The 17,814-nt window shown below is 40.8% G+C and overlaps 1 protein-coding gene across 12 annotated transcripts in view; it reads right to left on the reverse strand.

The window, feature by feature from the left end:
* Positions 1-16,581, reverse strand: part of RHOBTB1 (Rho related BTB domain containing 1) — a 117,952-nt gene extending 101,371 nt beyond the window's left edge. For 2 of the 12 annotated variants that reach the window (XM_077894637.1, XM_077894629.1), the window contains exons 1-2: positions 16,435-16,581; positions 1,664-1,765 (exon numbers count right to left, since the gene is read on the reverse strand). The gene's annotated coding sequence lies outside the window, so the exon portion shown is untranslated. Of the gene's footprint in view, positions 1-1,663; positions 1,766-5,037; positions 5,207-15,499; positions 15,768-15,902; positions 16,068-16,434 lie in introns of those variants that run through there. The other 10 variants (XM_077894641.1, XM_077894640.1, XM_077894636.1 and 7 more) reach the window with 6 other exon arrangements.
* Between the last annotated feature and the right edge of the window lie 1,233 nt (positions 16,582-17,814).

Genomic DNA, 17,814 nt, shown 5'->3' on the forward strand with positions numbered 1-17,814 from the left:
TGTAATTCTAAAGGCATATTAGAAGTTAAAAAACTGCCATGCAAAATCAAAGCAAAAAAAATCGTTGAATAAATTAAGCTAACCGAAAAATTAGAAACTGGAAGTATGTTCAGCATAGTAATCACCATTACAAATAGGAAAATTTAAACTAAAAAAAAAAACATTAAATGGGTTGACTTTTCTAAAATATTGATTGGATTTCATTAATAAGCATTTTATGCATATGGCTATTCTGAAAGTTCCTTTAAAAATGAAAGACTAATGCCTTAATGAGAGGTATTATTACATGAACATATTTGAATCTGGCTTATGAAAAATAGGACTTGAGAATTTAAAATGTGTGCATAAAATGCAAATGGATTTAATTAACTGAAAACCCATAAGACAGAACTTCTTCAAATAAGCAATTACTTTGGGGACTAATAGAGTAAATAGGATCCTGATTCATTAGCACAAATATCCATATGAGAGAAGGATCAGCAAATTTTATTCTTTAAGTTATTTATGCACACATGGTAATATCTCATTAATTTACGGCTTCAGTAAATTTAAAATCTTTTGATAATTTTTTCATGAGCTGAGCCGACTTTTACCTTTGCTTTGCAAACACTTTATTTATAGGTAGATAATATATGGTGTTTTAAACATTTATTTTCAATCTTGCGTACACTTTTCAGACACAGAATAAAGTATTTTCAGTGAACCTCAGGCACTTTACAAGCTCCTACATACATCCAATCTATATGCTAATAACGAAATGTTCATATGATTTATTATTACAGGGTCTCCTTAAGGATTTCTACTTTGTAATGTTTTGTTGGAGTTACTATATGTAGTTTAAAGAATAAAGCCCACATTTGTTTGAAAGTTATCTATAATTCAGTCTGCCCACAAATTCAGATATGCCTACTTTTCTAATTTGTTGGAATAAATGAAATTTATTAATGAATATTCACAGCTATACATACAGAATTTTTCTTTTCAACATGCATTAGAACATATATATAAAGAAAAGTAAAATACAGTGAAGAGTGAAAAAACAAATGATCTTGGGGGAGAACAAAGGAGTGAACTGTCTGAAATCATTTTAAGTCCTTCAGGCATAATATCCTGGTGAAAGAACTTAATAACATCGCCCTTTCTTTAAAAGTGGATTTTGCTCACATGGGGTGACTCAGTTCTAATCATTTGCAAAGTGATATGTTTTTCTAGTTAAAGACAGTTGGTGCCCAGGCCAAAAGGGGTGGATGCTCCAAACTAGGGCTTCTGGAATGAAGAGAAATGCCACTACACAGCAATCTGGCATTTCTAAATCTTCCTTTTATGTGTCCATGACTTTTCAGAGTCCACATGTCAATTTGCACCAAAGAATTAAAAGGGTGTATAAAATGAGTAGAAGAGTTATGTTATCAAACTCATATGTAGTTCAAAATGACTCCAATCCCAAGCCAGATAAAATCTATTAAACTGGAGTTTATGAAAATCACAATTGTACTAAAAAATGGAATATTCCCCTTTTCAAGGAAATATTCCAAAGACGGATCTGGATATTATTTATAAATCATGCTACCTTCACACCAGAAACATTTCTTTTGTAAATATTGTGAGGAAATTAAAAGGAAATTAAAAGGCAAATCCGTTACCCAAGTTAGTAGTTACTTACCATACGAAGGAAGAGAACAGGCTTCAATTCCATTTTCATAACTTAATCAAGAATACTTGATGAGAGAGGCCTCTTTCATGTGCTTCTTGAATGTTATAAAATCTGGGGAGGAGATAGAAGCATGGACTGTTTCATCGTCAAGAAGAAAACTGCTCAAAACAATACTAGTTTCTAATGTCAGTGGTTAGTTCTCATCTGGACAAGAGCTATGACAGCCAACCATATGCCATCTAACCATCAGCCTGCTGCCAACAAAAGTTTGAGCCAGATAGGCTGAAATGACCGCTGCCCCTAGAGAAAGAAGACCCAAAGGTTGACTGCCACTCAGTACTTGTCTGAGTGAACTTTATGTCTTTAACTTCAGTGAGACTTTGTTGCCTCGTGGCTCCTGTGGGAGTAATAGTACTAGATAGTCAGTGGCTTGTTCTAGCCATCATAGGAGATGATGTCTGGAAAGACTTTTAGTTAAGAGTGAAAGTATTATTTATTTATGCCCTGGCTCTTCATCTTAAAGATTCGGGGTGGCTTCCAAATAGAAAAATAATGAAATATGAATAAAAAGAACAGGACTGAGAGTAAAAAAACGGAGGAAGTTCTCATGCTGCCTATATTGGTCGACAGTTGAAATAATTGAAGTTACCATTTGGGTTGGAATTTTTGGTAATTTAGGTAAAAGGCGAATACAATTTCTTCTATAACTTAGAAAGGAGAAAATGCATTACTTCCCCTAAAGAAATCTTCCTGATACAAAATTAATAGGGAAATTTTTCATGGACAACATAATATACGGACAGTGAAATAAAATGAACTATTTCACAAAAGTGGGGCTGACTGCCTACCTGAAGCTGAAGGGCAAAACAGTGTTTATTTTTGGAGGTAGTTATTATCGTCATAAAATTCTATTACTCCTAGAGACAAACATGAAACTTGAATTAGGGAAATACTATATATAAACCCACTGACTCCCAATTAACAAATCATCCAGCACTTCTCCCTGATTGTGCACATGCGCACATGCAGTTCGCACATTCACACACATGCAGTTTCTTTCCTTAAATCATGTTCAGTAGTGGGGAGGAGCTTCCGAGGGAAGTCACTGATGGTGACTGTAGGCTGGCCACCGCTCGTTCATAAGTAGAGGAGAGAGCTGCAGGGAGGAAGTGTGAACCTAGATATGATACAGAACTGACAGCTGCACCCCTTCCATGGGGCCTATTCAAAAGGAAAAGGAAGGGAAAAGGAGATACAACCAAATGATTATATGGCTGACCCTTGAACAAAGCAGGGGTGAGGGGTGCTGACCCCTCAACAGTTGGAAATCTGCATATAACTTTTGGCTCCCCTCAAAACATAACTATTAATAGCCTGTTGCTGACTGGATGTCCTACTGATAGCATAAGCAGTTGACTGACACATATTTGGTATGTCCCATGGATTATATACTGTATCCTTACAAAAAAGTGAGCCAGATAAAATGTTATTAAGAAAATCATAAGGCAGAGAAAATACATTTATGGACTGTACTATATTTATAAAAAATCTGCTTATAAGTGTACTCCTGTGCTTCAAGCCCATGTTGTTCAAGGATCACCTACATAAGTGAAACAAATCACAGTCCTCATCCTTGAAATCCACATGTTTTTTCATGACTTCTTTGAGATTTCACTTCCAATCTTGCAGGAAATTCCTCTCAACTTTCCTCTTCTCCCTCTTCTTCTCCCTTCCTTGAATGTGGGCCTTCATCAAGGTTCTTCACTTTGCAGCAATTTCATTTACACCAATGGCTTAAATGTCTTAAATTAACACCTTTTTTCATGCTTTCTGGGCTAGATCCTTATCCCCATCATGTCCTGAATTTGCTTTTCCATACCTAAAATCAGTGGCATTGTCACTCTCCCTGGCTTGAAAATATGGCATCCCCTTCATTCTCCCCCATCACTGCACCTTCCAAACACACACAAATAACTGACTATGACCCTTTGTGCACAAGAAGCTCCACTTCCCTTTGACATGTCCAAGGCCATCATGATGGCAGAAACTAATCCACCGTCCACCATCTCCCATCCAGGCAGTGGCCTCCCATCTCATGTACTCCCTGCTTTCAGTCCCCATCACCTCCCAGCTCTCCTGATAATCCCGGTTTTCTTCCTGAACCCCATGCTTCTCCACTTGCTTGAAAACTTCTGATACTTCCAGTCAGTGTAGGATCGAGTTTAGGGACTCTTTGGCAGAGCTTCCCAAGATCCCAGGTTGGTGCATTTACTACTTTCCATATAATCTCTTTAAATATTCCAAACCATTTCTCTTCATTCTTCCTCTTCTCCAAGTGATTTCCTGTCTCTGTGATTTTGCTTGCTAGCTTCCTCTTGTCTGAAATGCTCATTTTTTAATGCACAGTTCAAATACTACCTCTTTTAGGGATTTTCCTGAATTCTTGTGTAAGAATTTAGTGTACCTTTCTCTTCAAACCCAAGGATCACTGCAACCTTACTACAAGAATCCCATTTATAGTAAACTCTTTCTTTTCTTTTTTAAAAAAAGATTTCATTTATTTATTTGAGAGAGAGAGTGCAAGCAAGAACAGAGGGAGGGGCAGAGGGAAAGGGAGAAACAGACTCCCTGCTTGGGGATGTGGGGCTCAATCCCAGGACCCTGAGATCATGACCTGAACTGAAGGCAGAGGCTCAACCAACTGAGCCACCAGGCTCCCTTGACTTTATTTTCCAAAGCTCTAAACACAGCAGTGCCAAAAGCCCTCATAAAGCTTACAGTCTAGCTAGGGAAGCCCTGATTTATTCACATTTCTAACTTCCTTGGGGTAATATTCTATATTTCATTATGTAGGTGCTCTATAAATTATAGATTAGATGATTTTGAAACTTCAATTAGCACTATGAGAGGCTCTGAATAAAGGATTAAGAACACCATTCTAGAAAATACTTTCTGAATAAGTGACAATAGCAAGACTGTCCAAATTTGGGACACTAAAGGAATGAAAGGAAAGAGGATGAGAAAAAGAAAAGTAGATGTGGACTTGTTATTTACCTCTCTTTTATTTTAACACAGATTTGATTATTTTATAAAGCAAGTAAGGTTTGTATCAGAAGGAAGATGCTGCATTTGTTTCAGTGAATCAGATCGCAAAATATTTAGTCACTATGCGCTTGAGATTATCACATGAAATCTCTTATAGCAGATCGCCCATGAGGGCTGGAAAATATCTTCCTGGTACCTCTCTTAGTGCCTGGCATATATATTTTAGTATTTGTTGATTGAATAAGTGTTTTTCTCCAGCTGCCCTCCAATCTCTTGCTTCCCTTTTTTGTAGCCAAACTACTGCAAATAATTACCAATAGTCATCTTTCTTTTCTTACCTCCCATTGGCAGCTCACGCCTCTGCAGTCTGAGCTTTGCCTCGTCACAGCGCTCGCTGGCTAAGGTATTAACTTCTACTCTGCCCTTCCCCTTCAGACGTCTGTGTCGTGGCAGGTGCTGGGAGGGAAGTTGAGGCTGCAGTTCACCTCAGAGGAGTTGCTGAGAATGTGCTGTGCAATGCATCAGCCCACAGCCTCCTCCTCTTTCACAGATGCCAGCAAGTGGGTGAGGCGGGTCAATACTGTTTCATGAACATCTGGTTTATTTACCCTGGTCACACAAGCACCACTGGGTGGAGGAACACGCAGTGCTGTGCTCATAAAATTCCTTGCTGTCAGGTTCACATTTTCTCTCCAGTTCAGGCCACAGGGCCTCTCTGCTCAAAACCCACCCCAGTTCTACTCTATACTGGTCACAGACATGCCAAAATGGCTTTCTTGTCTATCATGCCAGCTCCCCAAGTATCTTTGTTAAGAGAGATGTAAAATATGAAATGTGAAATATTCTCAAACAGGCACGGCCCCAAATAGAAGCAGTTAGAACTCTAGTTCCCATACATACCACTTAGCGATCTCTCTTTATTTTCATTCAAAACAATTCTCTCCTGATTGGTGCTCTCCACTCTTGCTAAATAAAATAAACAGCTCTCAATCTTCCACATCCAAGCCAACTGACCACTCCCACCCTCTTGAAATGAAATCCTTGCTCCCTTGCTCCCTGTGATCTGGCAACTTCCTGAGTTTCCTTCTATTTCATTCCTCCTTTCATCCTTTCCAAGTTCATCCTTTACTGCTTGGCTGTTATGGATTTGAATTCAAGACTTTGGTCCTAGCATTCTGTTCCACCACTCACTTTATAATCTTCCTGTAGATAGTCTCATCTATGGGTCATAGCCATCATAACCAGAACTATGGATTAAAGGTGAGTCACAAGTTTACATCCAAACCCTAGAGTTTTCTGACAAGCTCCACACCCATAGTCCAATGTCTTTTGGGTCTGTCCTCTAATGTTTTCTACAGAACTCAAACTCTATATGTCCATCTGAACTTAACATCTTCCTCCTTCTGTGTTCCCTTATACTTCCGTATGGGCTCTCCATAAATACTGCAGAAGACGGCCTGTCAGTTTACCTCCTCTATGCCTCTTGAATCTATTTTCTTGTTAGCAATCACCAGCATCTCATCCTTCCTCCCCTAGGCCATACTATCAGGATCTCGGTACTGTTAATGTCCAACTGGGCTGTGTAACTTTCTCCCCTGGCCAACGCATACTTTGCATTGTAGCCAGAAATATTTCTTTGAATTATTGAATCGATGATGTGACTAATTATGATCCTCCCACTCGCCTCTCCCAACCTCCTCATTGGTTCTGGGATAAAGACATATTTTTTTGCTATGGCTAAAAAGCCTTTCGTGGTGACAGCCGCTGATCATGTCTCCAGACTCGTTCTGTTCGCCCCTGCTCTCTGTACTCCAGCCACTTGATCTCCCTTCAATCCCTCACGTTGCTTCCATTCTCTTCTTGCCATACATCGTGAAGCTTCCCATACCTTCCACGACATGCCTGCTGCCTGTACTCCTTGTATAGTTGACTCCTGTCTGTCATTTAGATATCACTTTCCAGAACCTTGTGGCTCTTCTCTGTGGCATATTTAGAACAATTTCAGTTTCATACCTATTTGTGTAATTTCTTCACTGTCTTTTCCCCACCCACCAGCCTGTGGGCCAAACAAGGGCAGGGATATGAAAGCAGTTCATTGTATCCTAACAATGTCTGATACTTAGTGGGTACTCAGTAAAGTTGACTTTATTGAACACGTGTATAAAATGAGCATGGAAATAAACACATATAAATTCAGTGTGAAAAATGTACCCATTGCGTAGCATTTAAAAATTCTAAAGATAAGCACAGCATTGAGATTAGTAACGGGAGCACTGGGTGCTTTGGGAGGATTTAAGAAATTAAAGTAGGAGGGCTTCTTTTCTCACACAGATTTAGTAGTGGGTTGATGGGAGTGATGGGGATTTTTTTAATGGAAAATTTTACCTGGGCTAAAGCAACTGGTTTTAGCATATAAGAAATATGCTAAGGTATGAATATAGTGCTTTCCAACCCTACTGCATATATTGAACAAGAGCTACTGCAAGGAGAGGAAGATGATTGAGACCAGGGATGTGCTAGGGAGGCAAAGGAGAGAAGAGGTTTCAAAAATGTTTTAGTCTCTGGATTGTGGGTATTCTGCTGGGTATGCCTTTTTATATCCTTGCTTCTAAAATCCATGTCATTACATGCAATATAATTGTCTCTGCTTCCATATGGCAACAGAATTCTAGCAACTATATCGGGATCTCAATAAATAGGCAAAACGAAAACGTTGCATAAGTTGTTTTCCCTCAGTTACTTTCCAAATAGAACCCCCCCAATAATAAAACACAAATTTTGTAAATTAGAATAGTATCAGTTATGAATGCAATTTTGCAATTATGAGAGTAAAAACATTCCACATTGAAATAAGAAATGCCATCTGATTTTGATTTAACTCAAAGGGGGAAAAACACACTCCATTTAAGAATGACAAATAAAGCTGTCAATGTGATCCATTTATATAGACCCTCCGAGAATGCCACAAATCCACAGAATGTTCCGAGAAGCTAGTTATTGTATTTGCTCTCTCAAAGAGAGAAGGCGTAGAAGTTCCTGACAGCCTGTTATCCAAGGAATCTAAGGTGAAGGGGAATAACAATGTTAGTCAGACGCCTTGAAGGGAAGGAGAGCTTCGGGCATCTCTTTTTAAATAGCATGCAGTGGCAGAAAGGGTGGAATGGTGCGGGAGCTGATGGGTGTAAGACAATGGAGAAGGACCATTTGTTTTCCTCATCTGTCCCCGACTCCTCCTCCTCTGAATTCTACGAGGGTCTTACTGACCCACTGAGGCCTTGTTCTGCAAGGCCTGTTGACAGAAATTACGGAAAACTGTAACATCTTCATTATAAACATCCCCGTGCCAGTTATTTTTGAACATTTGTTATAGGTTATTTCAGGCTCAGGTACAAGGACACTTTCCACAAATGAACATTGGAAATATAATCTCCATTCTTTATTATGACACTGAAATGTTCTTCTTTTAAGAAGCAGTTTGCTATTAAATACACATCCACGTATTCATATGTAAGTATATATAAAACATGACCCTCTGCAGGACATCACTGATTATATTTTTCTCTGCATTGGCTACTAAAAAACTGAGAACAAAATTTGTTACTATCTTCTAGCAAGAGTGTTGCATTTCATGGCATAAATTTTGAGTATGAATCTCTCTCCTGGCCCCATCTTATGTTCTTAGCCTTATTTTTTTCCTTTGGCTCATTTTTTCTTACCTATTTGAAATATATTTTATACTGCTGTACAGTATGTATTTTTATTAGCCTTTCTCTATAAGCCTTAAATCCTTTCCAGCGTATAAATAAAACATTCAACATTTGTAGATGCCTTTTTTCCCTTTGGAGGGTTGCAGAATTTTCCCAAGGCAGCATATAATTTATTACTATAGATGCATGAATATTAACACATTGGTATTCGTAGTAATTAAAGTTTTTGTGATATTTAGTTTAATATTTCAGTTAGATTTTCTTAATATTTATATATATTTTTAGAACTGGGATTCCTAGCGGAGGTCCATGGACTCAAATTATGTGAAAAATTCTGAGCATGAAAAATTTTATTAATGAGGTATTTCATGATTTTATCCAATTCTGAAAGATGACTTTGACCCAAAAGATTAAAAAAAATATTACTGCTTTGCAGTGGAATAATCAGAGCTTGGTCTTCTAACATTCAACTAATTGACAGACTATTTATTGACAACCCACTAAGTGCCTGGCACTGTAATAGATGCTAGGTAGCTATTAGAGCAGTAAATAGTGATAAATGTGTAGGCTTGACCTCTAACCTCAGGGTACTTCTAGTCCAGTGGGGGAGGGTGAAGGTAGACAATAAAAAAATGAACATAAAACAAACAAGCAATTATCTGAGGGGAGAATATTTGAGATCGAGGGACCAGCTTAATGCAAAGCCTCTAAGGGACATGTTATAATCCACAGATCTTCTAGGAAATAGGAATGATATTCACTTCAGTACTTCAGTCTAGAAATATCAGACTAATGATCTTATGCATAGAAGTTTGTTCCTTGTTTTCATTTTTTTTAAAAGTTAGATTTCCTAAAGTGAGGGAAACTTATCCTCAGAAAAAGAATGCTATGTATTTATTTTATTATACATTAACTTCATTCAAGAAGTACTTGAATCTACCATCTTCAAGGCAATATGAGAGATGCCCTCAAGGTGCTCAGCACAGACCAAATAAAATATAACTGCCATACATGTAACTATAATGTACCGTAAACCAATCCTGAATTGTTCCGTACCATAGGTTTATGAGCCAAGTAAATTCTATGGCCCAGACGCTTTAATATACAGTTTGAAACCCAAAGCTCTTTAGAAAGGCACCAATCACCCTGTAAAAGTTGAAGATGGATGAGCTGGGGAAAGCGACACATAATGAAAGCTAGGATTAAAAATTCTTGGAAATAAGAACACTGTATTCTGTGGTTTGGAAAATGCTCTAAATAGCCCTGGCTGTGTAAATCAATAAATTAAGATGTGACTAAAGATCATAAATATCTCCCACATTATTAGTTGCTTTCCTGAATTAAATTCTTTATACATATATTAAAGGACATACCGATAAGATGAAGATGACACTGAGGTCGTAGAATTCTATGGGACGCTTACTGTGTACAGGAAACCACGTGAGAACTCTGTGCTCATGCCCTTGGAGGTAAGGGCTATTATTAGTTCTGTTTTACAGATACGGAGAAACTCAGGTTAGAGAAGCAAAGCCATTTGCCTGGTCACAGAGTTAGTCACAGGAGACAGCTGGGATTGGAACCTAAACAGTCTGACTCCAGAGCCCCTGTGATCCCATCTCCAGTATCATCAGCCAGCTCTGGGAAGGCAGGTAGTTGTGTGAATTATCTCTGATAAACTCATCTGCTTTGTGGTTTAAATGGCTTTGGGGAACAACTTTCTGAATGATTAGCCTGAGCTTATCATGTGCAAATTAATTTAAATATTAGCCTAAACGAAACAGTTAAGATGGCAAATCTTCTATTTAAGAGTAACACATGCAATTAAAGGTTCCTTGACTTTGGATCAGAGTGTATGATTTAGATTGTTCACAATATTCCCTCTCCTAGGAAAAATAACGAAGAGTCAAATGTATTTAACATCCTCCATTAAAAGTACAAACATTATTTTACTAACTTGCTTCCGTGCTTACTGTCTTTTGATTACAAAATTCTAACTTGGAAAAGGGAGATTTTAAAAGTTTATACAAATCCAGATCAAACAATCATTTTTTTTTCTTTTTTTACTCCCTCAAACCATTTTTGGAGGCTGCTGGGCCACCCATTCGCCGTTAGGCAATAAGGGCGATAGTAGCAGTGGTAGCGTATCCTAGCACTAGATACCACTGATTGAATATTTATGTGGTATCTTCCACTGTGCCAAGCACTGTACAACTTCATTTTATCCTCACAACAACCCTGTTGATAGCTCCTATTATTATCCTAAATTCCCAGTTTAGGAGCTTGGGACCTAGAGAAACTGCATACACCCTGAAGGCTTCTTAGCTTGTTAATGAAAGAGCTTGCACCAGGCCTGTAGAGACTAGAACCCAGGCAGTCTACAGTTCCACTGTGCCATCTCCCATTGTCTGATCATCTTCTCATCTCTAATTGACATGTCACGAAGGACACACTGTTTCCCAATATAGGCAGTCTAAACTATTTAGAATTTAAGGTTGTCCATAATCTGGACTTTTAAAAAACCAGTCCAAGCTAATTTATCAATATTCCGTACTAAATACATCTCAGAGCCTAAGGGAACCTGCCTTCTGTCAAAGCTTTAAGAAGTCTCCTAAACCCACAATCCAGCTAAATTCCCCTGCTCTTAAAGGCCAACTTCACATTCCACTTTTCCAAGCTACCTTCTAGAGCCACCAGCCCAGAGGAAGTAGTTTGAAGAGCTGGCCTCTGCTGTCTACGTTGCGGATGAATCGGATGTCCCCAAGGGCTTCAGCAGCCTGGGATCCTTGGAGTAGTATGATGGTTCTGTTGGAAAGTGCCATTGGGTATTTTTTCCTCAGGATTGTGTTCAGAGCTTTTATCAATTTCTCAAAGCTTAACAACCACTCAGCATTACCAATCCCCAACCCCCTGCTTCCCCACCCCCTGCCTACCCCCAAGTTCTGGAAAGTAATGACATTAAATGCTAATGTTCACTGAGCAAGTTTGCCAGATTTAGCAAATAAAAATATTATATGGAACATGCCTATACTAAAACATGATTTGTTGTGTATTTGAAATTCAAATTTAAGCGAGCATGCTGTACAGTATCTGCAACCCTTTCTTTGAATGTTTTGTGGATATTAATCTTCTCTTTCTACTACACTGAATGTAATCACCTAGAGGGCAAGGGGCTTCATTATTGCTCCATAGAACTTAACACTGAACATTTCTTGCTAATTGATTTACTCTTGTGATCCAACAGAAACATTTTGTAATATTCTTGATTTGGGGCTGATATCTAACTCAGTAGGTATACCATTATTTTGCTACAAGGAAACAGAGTCCCATCATACCTAGTGTGCTATTTGCTAGCTTCAAACACATCAAGCTTTTCTCCAATTATCTTTGTTTAAAAAAATCCTCTTATAAGGAACCTAGAAAAGTTCAAAACATACTAAAATTATTATTGGATCTCAAAGTAATCTCAAAGTAAGGTCTTCAGACTATTTGAGAAAATCACGAAAGGTGTTAAAAATGCAGTTGTCTGGGTCCAATCTCAGACCTATTAATTCAGAAATGTGCAGAAAGGCTCTAAGCAATCTGGGTTTTTAAATGCCTTCCAGATGATTTTTATGCCCTCTAAAGTTTAAGGACTGCTTTTTTATGGGATGTAATACTCTAGCAAGGATTGCACTTTAAGTTAGAGAAGAAAAGTTATTTTAGTCCTTAAAAACAAGCCATCATCATTTGGAGTTCAAAATATCAATCATCCTTTAAATGTATCTTGAATCTATCATGGTAGTGGTAAATGCTCAGCCCTGTAAATTTGCCATTTGGAGCTCCCCAGCCTTTAAACAGAACTGGTAAACTAATGATAGGTATTAAAAGGCTGCCTGCTGGATCATTAAAATAGTAAATGAGTCACTGAAATTTATACAGGCCATACAAAATTTTAAAATAAGATTATCTTAAGTAGAATATTCTTCTGTGTACTAATGCTACTATCTAGGATTGGTCTGGGAAACCTAAGCCTCTTTGGAGTTTCTGGAAAAAAAGGTATCATTGCCTAAAGCTTCCTACCCCTGTTGACTGGGTTGTCCCTGAGATTTTTGACTTCTTGGTGAGAGGTGTGCTAGTCCGGAAATCAGGACGCATAGGTTCTGTACTTTATGTTCTGTGTGTCCTCATCAATAAAACAATGGTTTGGACCATCAGTTGGTCTCCAGTGTGTCTTCTGAACCCAAGTTCCTATTATCATTCTGAGGTTCAGTTTTCTCTGTTGTAAAATATGGGGCTTGGACCATGTGTCTGTTTATCCAGTGTGTCCCAGGATAGTCAGGTTATCTCCATTACTATGCCTAGATCCCCATTCATAATTTAGGCTCACTGTAACAGTGTAAGATCGATGATACTTCATTGGGGTTTTTCCAGGGATAGGACAATATATGGGCCATTAGCACATGTCCTTTGTAGGAGATAATTATTCATTATACAGTTATAATCATATAATTCATAATTATTCAACACACATATTGATCACAGCTTTGTGCCATGTGTCACTGTGCTAGACCCTGGGAATGCAATAATGACAAAAGTCACACAAAAGGAGATCTGGCCTCATGCAACGTACAGTCTGAAGATAAAAACAACAGCCACATATAAACTGGTGTGTAGGGAGATCCCTGGGTGGCTCAGCAGTCCAGCGCCTGCCTTTGGCCCAGGGGGTGAGAGTCCCGGGATCGAGTCCCACATCAGGCTCCCTGCATGGAGCCTGCTTCTTCTGCCTGTCTCCTCTCTCTCTCTCTCTCTCTCTCTCTCTCTGTCTATCATGAATAAATAAATAAAATCCTTAAAAAACAATAAACTGGTGTGCAAATAAAATAAGTGGTTTGTTTGTAACCAGTGTTTTAAAGGGATCACTGGGCCTGAGAGAGAAAATATCAGAAAAGTGTTTGGGAAAAGCCTCTTGGAGGAGGCGATATTTACTTGGACCTGCAGGAAGAAAAAAAGATAGACCAAGGAGGGGGTTGGAGGAAAGACCCAGGCAGGGAAGAGCATATTCTGGAATCCCTTGGGAGGAGCAGTTTATGTGCTTGGCATCCAAACATCCATCTCTGAGAGATAATTTCATCCAAAACTAGAGAAAGGAAATCAGAGGCCCAGAGGGCTTCAGGGACTCATCTGAGGTCAAATGGCCAGTCAGTTGGTGGGAGAACTCTTCCACACCTCAGTCCAGAATGTGAGCCCTTCTGAGGGGTCAGGATCATAATGCAGCAGGAAGCACCACAATGCTTTGGTTCAAATCCTAGCTCTTTGACTCATAAACTGCTTGTCCATGGGCACCAGAGCTTCTTTGAGACTCAGTTTTCTTTTGTGTGAGACACAGATGACATCGACCACATCAGATTGTTACAGGGATTTAGTGAGAAAATGTGGCTCGGTGCCTGGTATATCACAGCTGCCCAATAGATGCAAACTCCTTTGATTCTTCACCTAGTGGTCTCTCACCCATACCACATTGTTGGAAAATATGTAGGGGCAGAGGTTAAGTTATTTGGATAAAGGAAGAGTGTAACAGAGAGGAAGTTCTGGAATACCAGGCCAGTGCCCAGCTGAGCAGCTATCCATCTGAGGGCTGAGTGGAGGAAATGAGGAAAGGCCGCTGACTGGGGAGAGACATCAAGGAAAAACATCCCCAAATTCGTGGTTCTGCTCACGACTTAGTCTGTTAGTGGGGGAATCTACAGTTGTCTTCATAAAACAGAAAAGACCATCCTTCGTAATATTTATACTTAGAATTAGCGTATAAGAAACAGGTTTTACTCCAGGAGACCAGTAAGCAGAAAAGTGACACCCTTTATTATTAAATTCACATGAAGAGAAAAATGTGATGCTAACATGTCACTCAATCCACTGGGAACAAATTAATTTAATTATCTGCAGGATATTAAAATGATTGCTGGTATTAAGGATGCTTAAAAACCAAGCCCATGATATTGGAGGAATGAATAATTTATCTAAGTAACTATGAAGATTTTCTTCATTGTGAGCAAAACCACAGATTGAACTTCAGCCTTAAAATATGGAGAAGCATATTTCATGGATTAAAGCGGACAGCCAGCTCTAAGGCCATCCCACAAAACCTGTTTGCTTTCCCCTTAGACTTATGCAAAACGTAAGGGAATATTTATGGTTCTGGCACACTGAACTAGGGCTGAATATTTCTTAGTTTCAGGAGTTCACTGGGTCCCTTTTCCCCCAGCCATAAGGTAAGTGCCATTCCATATATAACTTTTGAAATGCTGCTTGCTTTATGATTCTCTGCCGATGGTGCCTTATGGGAAAAATTTTATTTCAAAGTTTCATAGGATGTGAATTGAACTCATTATTTTTCTCCAAACTCATTGTTTAATTGACAGGAAACATGCATTCTAAATCATCTTGTATGCACGGCAGAAGCAGCTACATAAATTTAACAATGGGTGGATTATTACTATTTTGCATATTTATGGAGTTTTATATTCAGGAAACATTTTACAAATCTTTTATTAGTTAATCCTTACACTTACGAGTGAGGCTGACAGGTGGTAAACAATGCTTTGGGTTTTAAATTGCCAATACGTGAAAACTTTAATGGGGAAAAAATCTACAGCATTCCTCCTTGCTGCCTCCTTGCTAAGAGCACACCTTTGATACTTTTTTCCTCCCACCAGAGACCAAGGCTAGAGGCCGGCAAGTAGGTTGGTGCCCTCCTGAAACACAAGAAAGGAGAAGGGAGCCCATCCCAAGTCAGGTGGCCAACATCAGGGGAAACTTCACAAGACACCAAGGTGATAATGACAGCATTCCCAACAGAGACACATCCCAGGAACAGAGCACATAAAAATACACATTAGGAAGCATTTTTTTTTTCCTGCAACTATACTGTAAATTTGGTTTTCAGTTCTAACGATGCCGTACATACTGGACCCACACTCTAATGATATCACCAATTCTCTTAAAATGAATGCATGTATGTGAAAGAAAATCAAACCTAACTCAAACTAAGAAAGTTTGTATTTTCTTTTCTCAAAGAGTCACAAATCAGAAACACTAAGCAACTTGGAACACTCACTACAAACTTTTTAGGATCCTCCAATGTGGCCCTCCTCCAGACACGAGAAGGTGTGGGAGAGCAGGGCCCAGAAAGCCTCCGCCGACGACAGTCTCATTGTTGACCCAGACCTCTTAGAGCCTGGGCTTTCAGAGCTCCTGCACCAAGGAAAACCAGCCACGCATCACCTGAGGGCTGGACGCGAGGAGCCGCAGACGCTGCATCTACTTTCTGAAGAGTCCAGCAGGGACACGTCCTGCCCAGATCCTAATCTCTTCTGAGTGACAGTGTCTCTATCCCTCTAATCCCTCAGGCCTCCGCCTCCTCCTGCGCTGCGTGTGCGTGTGCGTGTGTGTGTGTGTGTGTGTGTGCGTGTGTGTTGGAGGACAGTTAGGTTGGAGGGTGCAGAAAACAAGCAGAGTACCTTGGCAGCTCGCGCCCTCTGCGTCCCTGTGCTTTCTCAGTGCAGCTGGTAAGCTGTCAGGAGGTCAGCGTCAGGTAGCCAGGTCACCCCCCTTCCGGGGTGTCGAGGGATGCTCCAAGCCCTCGCGTCCCTGAGAGTGCGGGTGACGGGCGGGGGGCGCGCCCCTCGGGGCCCCGGGAGTGCCCGCCCCGCCCCGCCCCGCCCCGCCCCGCCCCGCCCGCGCCGGCTCTACCTGCGGACGCTGGAGGCTCGGCGGCCCGGCTGGGCTCGGGCTGGGAGAGCCGCCCCCTCCCCCCCGCCCCGGTCTCCGTCCTCGGGCGCCCCCGCCCCGCCCCGCTGCTGCCGGCCTGCAGACCTCGGGGCGGCGCCCTGGACCCCCCCCCCCCCCCCGCCCCGAGCGGGCACCCCGCGGCGCCCCCCCCCCGCCCTCGGGGCCCCCAGCCCGGTCGGCCCGAGCGGCCGTGACCCCGCCCTCGGCCGCGCAGGGAGGGCCGCAGGGGCCGCGCCCACAGTCGGCGACCCCACGACCCACCTCTGGGACTCCCGGGGGGCGCCAGGAGGGGGGCGACGCCCTCTACCAGCGGAGGCCAAGTCTGGGGAAAGTTCTGGCCGTGTCAAGGGTCAGCCTTTTCTTGTAGGGACGTTCTCTAGCCAAGAGATAGGAACCGAGCGATGCTATCTGCGGCTTCTGCTGACATCACAAACTACACACCACTCGGTGTCGCGTCGGGGACTTTACACAGAGCCTCCCTGTCGTTGCTGCAGCCGCCCGCACGTTCGCCTTCCCAAGCCCTGGCCAGAGTGACATCTCCGTGGGAGGGTTAAAGGAACTTCATTTTTAAATAAAAAGTCAAGGCTGGAAACCAATACGTTACGTGCCAGCTCTGCCCCAAGCTCCAAGGGTGGTCACTTCTGCTTAGTTGAGACCTTCTAGTGACCAGGATTACATAGGCCGCTCCTTACTTTGCACTTTCAAGTCTCCAGAACTTTCCCCTCTTTAAGTCGTCTTTTTTTTTTTTTTAAATTTTTATTTCATTTCCCTGGCTATATGGAGGAGGGGCGAAAAAGAAATGCAACAAAAACAATTTGGAGAGCTTTTAACAGCTGGTATAAAAGTTTATGGGAGAGACAGTCTGCAATCATTGGCAATAAGATTTGAAAATTATCTGTAGACCTCATTCTTCAGTTTTACCATTTTGCTTGAGTTTGAATTATGGAAGGCTAGTGGTATCTATTATTTTTAGCAGCAATAACACTTTTCTAAGAATTATTAAGCAGATTAAATGTATAATACGGTTATTATGTCAGATCAGGGTAAAACTCTTCTTTACAGAAGAATGTGTTAACCAGCTGATAGGAGACACAACATCTTTTCTGGAGTAGTAACATTGGTTTTGTCTTGGAATTTAAATGATACAGAAAGATAAGAGAAAATATAGACTCTCTGTAGACCTACCTGCTACCTAATGAAAATATTGCCTTTTTAGCCTCCCCGTTTCTTCCAATTGCTCCTAAGAAGCTGTAATTTAAAGATTGCTCAAAGCTTTGTTTATTCATTTATTCTTTAAATTGTTTAATGGGGATGTCTGGGGCACAGTGGGTCAAGCATCTGCCTTCAGCTTAGGTCATGGCCCCCAGGGTCCTGAGATGGAGTCCCGCATCAGTCTCCTTGCTCATCGGGGAGCCTGCTTCTCCCTCTGCCTGCTGCTCTTCTTGCTTGTGCTCTCTCTCTGACAAATAAATAAATAAAAGCTTTTTAAAAATAAAGTGTTTATCGAGGACTCAAAACCTGCCTGGCATTGAGCTTGGTGCAGGTGATATAAGGGTGCACTAGAGAGATAGATACAAGTCCTACCTTCCAGGAGCTCACATTCTAATGGAAGTGGGAAATAGCCACTAAATAGGCAAGTGC

The sequence above is a fragment of the Canis aureus genome, chromosome 4 (genome assembly GCF_053574225.1).
Source record: "Canis aureus isolate CA01 chromosome 4, VMU_Caureus_v.1.0, whole genome shotgun sequence".
Classification (NCBI taxonomy): domain Eukaryota; kingdom Metazoa; phylum Chordata; class Mammalia; order Carnivora; family Canidae; genus Canis; species Canis aureus.